An 8,656-nucleotide genomic window follows, 5' to 3' on the forward strand; every position below is an offset into this window, starting at 1 on the left:
AGAAGAGCACAGTGAGTGGAGGTATCAGTGTAAATTACTCTTGATACGACTTTTGATAGCCCTTGACCACAGTCAGCTGATGTGCTTCAGTAGGAGCTAAGGGTTGTTTTCAATGTAGAGTGGAGTCAGGGTCCCATCAGTGTAAGGATTACCTCTAGCACAACTGGATGTCCCCTTCCTCCCCCTACCTGCCCCCTAAATCTGTACTAGAGGTTCCCCCATCGCTCCAGAACAGATTTGAGGAGGATGCAGGACAATTGTGGGGAGAGGAGAGGGCAGGGAATCCCACTGTGGTACTGTAGCACTAATTCTTGTGCTGCCCAGATGAGTTAGCTGAATAGAGCTCCAAGATGGTCCAAGAAGGCGTGAGTGGTGGGCGTAGATGACTCGTCCTTATCCCCCTCAATTAGCCAAGGGGAAGGGCCAGACAGGTTGCAGTGAAGGGGAGGACAAAGCAGGGAGCCTGCAGCCGTTTTTGAGACAGCCTTTTCTGTCCTTTTCTCAGTACCAGTTCAATCTGAGTTGCCATACCTCAGTGGCAGAGCATCTGCCTTGCATGCAGAAAGTCCCAGGTTCAGTCCCTGGCATTTCCAGATACGGCTGGGAATGTCCTCTGTTTGAAATGCTGGGGAGCCACTGCCAGTCAGTGTGCTGTAGACAATACTGACCTAGATGGATCAATGGTCCGGCTCAGTGTAAGACAGCTTCCTGTGTTCCTGTGCGCCTCTCTGTAAGTGCTGATGGTCCTTTGATGGGGAGTAGTGAATCTGGGGCCTTGATTAAAAAGAAGCTGTTATCTGCATCTATGCTCAGCCTGTAAACATGTGTGTAAACAAGCCATACATCACCAAATGCCAGTCATTTCTCTCCAGTGAATTCATACCAATCCAAAGGAAACTGAAGTCTGGGTACACACTGCATCCCCGAGATTCTTGGAGAACTGGGAGACCTGGATAATCGTGGAGGGGATACAGCTCACAAAGTGATTCTGGATCCTCAGAAGACTAAGGGGAGATTTGATAGCACTGTTCAAGTACTTGAAAGGTTGCCACACACAGGAGGGCCGGGATCTCTTCTCGATCTTCCCAGAGTGCAGGACATGGAATAATGGGCTCAAGTTACAGGAAGCCAGATTTCGACTGAACATCAGGAAAAGCTTCCTAACTGATAGAGCCATATGACAATGGAACCAATTACCTAGAGAGGTAGTGAGCTCTCCAACACTGGAGGCATTCAAGAGGCAGCTGGGCAGCCATCTGTCGGAATGCTTTGATTTGGATTCCTGCATTGAGCAGAGTGGTTGGACTTGATGGCCTTATAGGCCCCTTCCAACTCTATGATTCTATGGTATGGAAGAATGAAAATGGAAATGGACTGCCTTCAAGTCGATTCTGACATGGTGACCCTATGAATAGGGTTTTCATGGTAAGTGGTATTCAGAGGTGGTTTATCATTGCCTTCCTCCGACGCTGAGCTGGAAGAATAAGGCTAACCTAATAAGTACATCCCTATTTTCATTCATGAAATGTTGGGGGGAGGTGGAATGTAGAACTAGCAGGGGATAGACCAATTCCTGAGTAGGGAATCCAGAGTACAAGGTTGAGATCTTCTGGGGAGAGGCATGAGACGCCAGAAAAAATATCTCAGTAATCAGCAGCAAAAATCAAAATTGCAGCTGACTTAAGAACAAAACAAGAGCTCTGCTGGATCAGGCCAAAGGGGGAACCAACTAGGCCAGCATCCTGTTCTCACAGTGGCCAACCAGATGCCTGGGGGAAGCCTGAAAGCAGGCCCTGAGCACACCAGCATCCTCCCCTCCTGTGGTTTCCAGCAACCGGTTTTCAGAAGCATACTGCCTCCGACTGTGGAGGGAGAACATAGCGTTAGGGTTCGCAGCCACTGATAGCTTTATGCGCCACAAATTTGTCTAACCCTCTTTTAAAGCCATCCAGGCTGGCAGCCATCACTTCCCCGTGTGGGAGTGAACTCCAAAGTGTAACTATGTGCTGTGTGAAGAAGGACTTTTCTATCCTGAATCTTCCAACATTCCGCCTATTTATTTATTTATCATTATTTCTTACATTTATATCCCGCCTTTCCTCTAAGGAGCTCCGAGCAGCACACATGGTCCTCCCCTCCCCATTGTATCCTCACAACAACCCTATGAGGTGGGTTGGATGCCCATGAGTTCTAGTTTTATACACTTCTGTCATGTCTCCCCTTATTTGCCTTTTCTCTAAACTAAAAAGCCCCAAATGTAGTAACCTTTCCTCATACGGGGCTTGTAAAGAAAGAAAAGCAGTGGTGACTGAGGCCACATCCTGCTGTGTTTCCTGCTGCAACCCAGCACACGATGTAAGCATTTGACAGCAACAGCAGAGAAACAAACCCCACCCAAGGTGGGTCTTCTTGCCTGCCTCTTGTCAAATTCTTGAGTTTCCCCTCAGCTATTTTGGCAACAGTGTGTAGTACTGCTTGTTCTGCCAACAGTATGTTTTGAATTGAATAGAAAGAATGTTTCTGTTGGGAAGGGAAACGCTTGAAAACTCTCAGATCCTGTGCTCCACCCTTTATTTAGGACTCGTTTCCCTTCTTTTTCCCTGGATCCCCCAAAATGCCAAAGGCTCAAGCGTTTGGGAATGTTTCACTATTGCAGGGGCTGGCAGAGGGATCAGATATCCGTTGTATTTGCTGATTGTACACATACACCATCTGTCCATTGGGCAAGCTGGAAAAGCTGAGCGAGGCAGAGAGGCTGGTGAATGAGGATTTCAGGGATGTTACCACTGTGTCCCACTCCCAAGAGTGTCATGGAGAAGGAGGGTCTCGGTGAAGGAGGCTGTCACTCTGAGGAGGAGGGAAACAGTCCCGTAGAAGGGCCCCATTCCTTGGGAGAAGCAGTTATCCTCTTGTGTCGATGACACTTCCAGGCAGGTGGAGGGATCCTTGCATTGGATGAGTCAGTCATTAGGAACAGAGAGAGCTGGGTATGTGATGGGGGATATATATATTCTTGAACCTCAAGGGTTTTGAGTGGACAGGGAATAAACTTTGCCATTTCCCACCAGTCAGTACAAGACTTCCCCCAGGCACCTGGTTGGCCACTGTGAGAACAGGATGCTGGACTAGATGGGCCACTGGCCTGATCCAGCAGGCTCTTCTTATGTTCTTATGTTAACTTTCTGTACTGCTTTTTGCTGGACTGCCTTAGATAAGGGTCTGCGCTGAGAACTGTTTTTAATCTCTCTTTTCTTTTTCTCTACATTTTATTGATACACTTTATTTATTGTGATTTTAATGTAAGCTGCCTTGCATGAGCATCCCACCTTTCCTCAAAGGAGCTCATGGTGATGTACATGGCTTTCCTCCTCCTCATTTTATCCTCACAACAAAGCTCTGAGGTAGATTAGACAGAGAGACTGAGTCTGGCTCAAGATCACCCAGTGATCTTCATGGCTGAATGAGGATTTGAACCCTGGTCTCCCAGGGCTTACTCCATCACACTGGCTCAGTTAAGGAGATAATCATTAACTGGTCTGTTCAGCTACACACACCCCAAGAATTCTGGGAACTGCAGTTTTTTAAGGGTTCTGAGAATTGTAGCTCTGTGGGGGGTAAACTACAGTTCCCAGGAAAAGACTGGGGAGGGCAGCTGTGAGAGAACTAGAAAAGGTCCTCAAATGCAAAGATGTATTACTGAACACCAAAGTCAGGATCATTCAGACCATGGTATTCCCGATCTCTGTGTATGGATGTGAAAGTTGGACAGTGAAAAAGGCAGATAAGAGAAAAATCAACACATTTGAAATGTGATGCTGGAGGAGACCATTGCGCATACCATGGACTGTGAAAAGGGCAAATGATTGGGTGTTAGAACAAATTAAACCAGAACTGTCCTTAGAAGCTAAAATGATGAAACAGGTTATCATACTTTGGACACATAATGAGAAGACCTGATTCACTAGAAAAGACAATAATGCTGGGAAAAACAGCAGGGAGTAGAAAAAGAGGAAGGTCAAACAAGAGATGGATTGATTCCATAAAGGAAGCCACAGACCTGAATTTACAAGATCTGAACAGGGTGGTTCATGACAGATGCTCTTGGAGGTCACTGATTCATAGGGTCGCCATAAGTCGTAATCGACTTGAAGGCACATAACAACAACAACAGGAATTGTAGCTCTGCGGGGGGAATAGGGGTCTCCTAACAATTCTCAGCACTAAACATTAAATTACAGTTCCCAGGATTCTTCGGGGGAATCCATGGCTGAATAGAGTGGTATGATACTGTTTTAAATGTATAGTGTAGTTGGGCTCTCTCTCTTAGCTCTAGCTGCCTGTCAATGGTGCGTGAGCTTTGTTAAGTGCACACACACACGCACACACAAGCTGGATGAACTGCTAGTTTCAATGAAACAGTCTAAGTGGAGGTGTGCCGAGGAGAACACTTTGGTTCAGGATTTTACCCACTAGTCCCTAGAGCCTGAATTCTTCAGCAATTCATGAAATAGCCCTATATGGTTATATGGTGGCTGAAGAAAGGATTTGCATGGGAGCTCATCCAGCCTCTGAACGTCTGGGAACTGGATGTGGCACAGGAATCTTGGAAGATTCCTAGCGGGTGAGTATTCTCAGCTTACACTCTTGTAATGTCAGTGAGCTGACATTTCTCTACCCTTAATGACGCAGCTGCTATTTCAGAGGAATGTCCATCCTTCTTTAAGTAGGGGAGTGGAGCTCACACTTGACTTCCTCCAGCTAGACATGTTTTGAAACTCAGGGCCGGCCCTACAATTAGGTAGAGGAAGGCAGCCACCTCAGGTAGCAGATCCTGGCAGCAGGGAGAGTCAGGGAGGGGTTAGCGAAAAGAGCCACATGTATGTGCCTTGTGGCCTGCCCTCTGGCCTCTAAGCTAGCCTTCTGGCCTCTGGTACAGTGGAGGATGCTGTCCCGTCCCCAGTGTTGAACTAAGGCTGTGTACACACCATACATTTCAAGCACATGACTCCCCCCCCCCAGAATTCTGGGAACTGTAGTGCTGGGAATTGTAGCTCTGTGAGGGGTAAACTACAGTTCTCCGGATTCTTTGGGGGGATGGGATGGGGAATGTGCTTGAAATGTATGGTGCATACACAGCTTAAGATTCAATTGCCAATCTGGTTAACCCCTCTACGAGGAATTGGGAAAGCTGGGGGAAACTCCATTTAGCTCTTTGCCTCAGTCGGCAAAATGTCTTGGGCTGGGCCTATTCAAAAGAAAAGGAAGCCTTGGGGGAAAAATGTCTTTGATATTCTGGCTCATGTTACTGAAAAGTACTTCTGATGCCAATGGAAGTAAAAGCTGCCACTGCTTGGATCAGAGATGGGGAACCTGCGGCCTCCCAGGTGTTGTGGGACTTCAACTCTCATCATCCCTAACCGTTCTGGCTGGGGATGATTGGGAGTCGTAGCATCTGGCAGGACACAGTTTCCCCAACTGTGGCTTGGATGAATACATGGGCAGCCATATTGCTGAGCTGACTGCCTGGACTGTTGTGTACTCCTTGCCAACTTCAGATTAAACAACCATTCCGCTGCTTGGGTGGGTGGAGCCTGGGGGTGACAAGGGGTGCGGCCTGATAGCCTCCAGTGAGAGCAGAGCCAATGACTAAAGCTTCTTCCTTGCTGCCATGGCTGTTGCCGGGGAATGGAGTGGGGCCCTGCCTGTGCTGGGGTTCCAGGGATGCACAAGAGAGTGGCTGTGAGAACAATCCCCACACTCGCCATTGTGGGGAGGAACTCTCTCAATGGCAGACCACATGGTTTGCATAAAAGAAAGGCCCGAGTCTGGGCCCTGTTGTCATCTGTTGAAAATAGGTCTTGAGTGGGAGAGGGGAGCATTTATTTATTTTTACATTTATATCCCACTTTTCCTCCAAGGAACTTAAGGGGGGTACACAAACATGGTTTTCCCCTTCCCAATTTTATCCTTGCAACAACCTTCCCTGCGAGGTAGGTTAGGCTGAGAGACAGTGACTGGCCCAAGGTGCTTCCGGCCAAGCAGGGATTTGAACCCTGATCTCCCAGGCCCCAGTCTGACATTCTAACCACTATACCACACTGGCATTTGCAGAACTGTGTGTGTTTTTACTTCTGCTGTCTGCCTAAGTAGGGGCATGTGGGTTTTGGCATAATTGCATGCCGATGGCAAGGACAACAAAAGTGGGGAAAGGGGATGTCAGAGGGAGAGAAATATGGGTTCCCTGCCCACTTTTGGCTCTGGCATGCCCACTGCTGGCTTTGGCCATGCCCCCCACCACCATGCAGGTCCAACAGATTACCTCCATGGGAATGCAGTCCTTACCAGACTCTATTTTTTTTTCAAAAATGGGGTTCAGCTATTGCTTTTTTATCCCAGAATACTAGGCCAAGGGATGTTTTGGCCGAAGGCCTGGCATAACCTGATAACTGCAGTGCCTAGCAGAGACTAATTCAACCAGCCGGCAATCTCCACCTTGAGACTGAATGTAAATGCTGGCCTTATGGCTACTACATCATTTTTCCTCTTCTTGTCCCTACCCTGTGCTTCGCAGAACATCCAGCAGCAGATGAAGAGATCTGAAGAACATAAAAGCTTGCTTGTTATTTTGTGCATTTTAATTGGCCCTTATAAAGGTGTTGCCCAACAGTGTATTTTGGAGTTTGTCTTGGGGACCAATGTGGATGTTTTTGCTTTTAGGCCTTCCCTTGATTATTGTTTTCAAAAGGAAATAGAGGGACCATTATTTGGTTTTTAAAAATGGGGGGGGTGAAGTCAGAGACTGGAGCTTGTGGATTTTATAAACCGTAACTCTTTACAACAGGTGTGGGGAACCTTTCGCCCTCCAGATGTTGCTGGACTAGCAAGCATGCATGGCTACTGGCTAGGGATGATGGGAGTTGTAGGTCAGCAACATCTGGAGGGCCAAATGTTTCCCCACCCCTGCTTTGCATTGTAAAGGGTCCTCCAGTCTTGGCACTCAGCACTTGAGTTAGCTATTGGAGGGAGTGATGGTAATGTTTGAAAGGTTCCTTTATTTGAATAAAGAATTAATACAATAATCCAACGGAGAAAGTGTTGTTTGTTCTCTACATACGGAGTTTCCTAATTACACGTACTGTTGTGCTCATTATGGGAAGCAAAGGTTGTCTCAGCCCAAATATGTGTAATTCTAGAAAATTGCCCTTTCCAGTGAATTAGCAGAAAGCTCCTGCTGGGAGTAATTAAGCACTTTGCTCAAGGTAAGCAAATTGCAATCATTAATAGCAGTTAATGTGCCAAAGGCACAGTTTGTTCTGATCTTTCTCACGGCTCTTAATTTGCTGATGCAGAAAGATAGAGGCCTTGATTGATGCTAGAATCTTAAGACCTCTTTTTTTCAGATCCAAAGGTGGGCAAATTACGGCAAAGAGCCTGATTCACACGTTACATTCACCATATCACCGAAGCAATTTGGTGCCTGGAAATCCTCCCACCTCAACTCAAAGAGGGTGAGAAATCTTTTTCTTTAGAAGCAATTCAGTTCCTTAGAATCTGCCTCAGAATTGGATGCTGGAATAGAATTGGGTAATTTCTAGCTCTACAGCCCTAGAAGAACCAGGACACACGATGTCAGAAACAGCCCTGTGGCAACTGTGAGCAACAATACGAAGGAGTCGCAGCAATCCACCCCATTAGCAGGCAGGCTACTTTAGGCTTGTCTAGTCAGTCCTGGAGAGCTGTCCTTCACTGTGTGCAGAGTAACATAGTCAAAGCATCCTGGAGGAAAACATGCAGTTCAAACACTTGCATACTTATCAGGAGGAGGACCTGCATAGGTCTCCACATCTGCTAATCCTGAGCTGACAGATGGTTGCCAGAGACCAGATCAGGGACCGTCAGAGGGCTGGATCAGCCATGGAGTTGTCCAGCAGGAACAAGATGGGGAGTGCAGGGGCTTTCCCAAAGGGCTGGGCCAGCAGAGGGGCTATCCAGCAGAACCCACAGCTGAATCAGCAAAACTAGGCAAGCGGCTTCCTTGCTGAGTTGTTGCACCAGCAATATCCCTATACTTTGGAAGTTAACAGTTGGACAATAGAAGTAGCTACTAAGGGCCCTAATGTTGGACTCTGTAATTCTGCAAGGAATAGCCCACACTCTTGGTTGTGTGGTGATTTGCTCGTCTGAACAACTTGCCAGTGAAAAGGCGGCTTATCATAGACAACAACATGAAGAGCTGGATGCCAACATATGGGCATAAGCATAAACATGCTAGAGGATAACTTTGGATACAGGGACCATGTACCATATTTAAGATTATGTGATTTCGGATCCCTTATCCCTCTCCCTCACTTCCTTAACTGTATGAAGGAATGCTTTTACAACTATCTAACTACTACCACCACTACTAATAATAATCCCTAACAGGACTGAGTTTTATAGTGGACCTAACGGCCTCACCTATTCTTGGAGCTCAGCACAGCTCCCATCCACTAGTCTAGCGCCTGCTGCCTCTTCCTCTGGAGCAGGGCTGAAGGACAGAGGTCTCAGCCTGCTAAATAGACAAGAACTGTCTTTCCAGTGCTGGATTTGGCACAAGATTGTCATTTGCTTCTGATGCCGCTATGGTCCTGGGGGTGACGGTGGAGGGTCTGGAGCA

Source organism: Rhineura floridana, chromosome 3, assembly GCF_030035675.1.
Source record: "Rhineura floridana isolate rRhiFlo1 chromosome 3, rRhiFlo1.hap2, whole genome shotgun sequence".
NCBI lineage: Eukaryota > Metazoa > Chordata > Lepidosauria > Squamata > Rhineuridae > Rhineura > Rhineura floridana.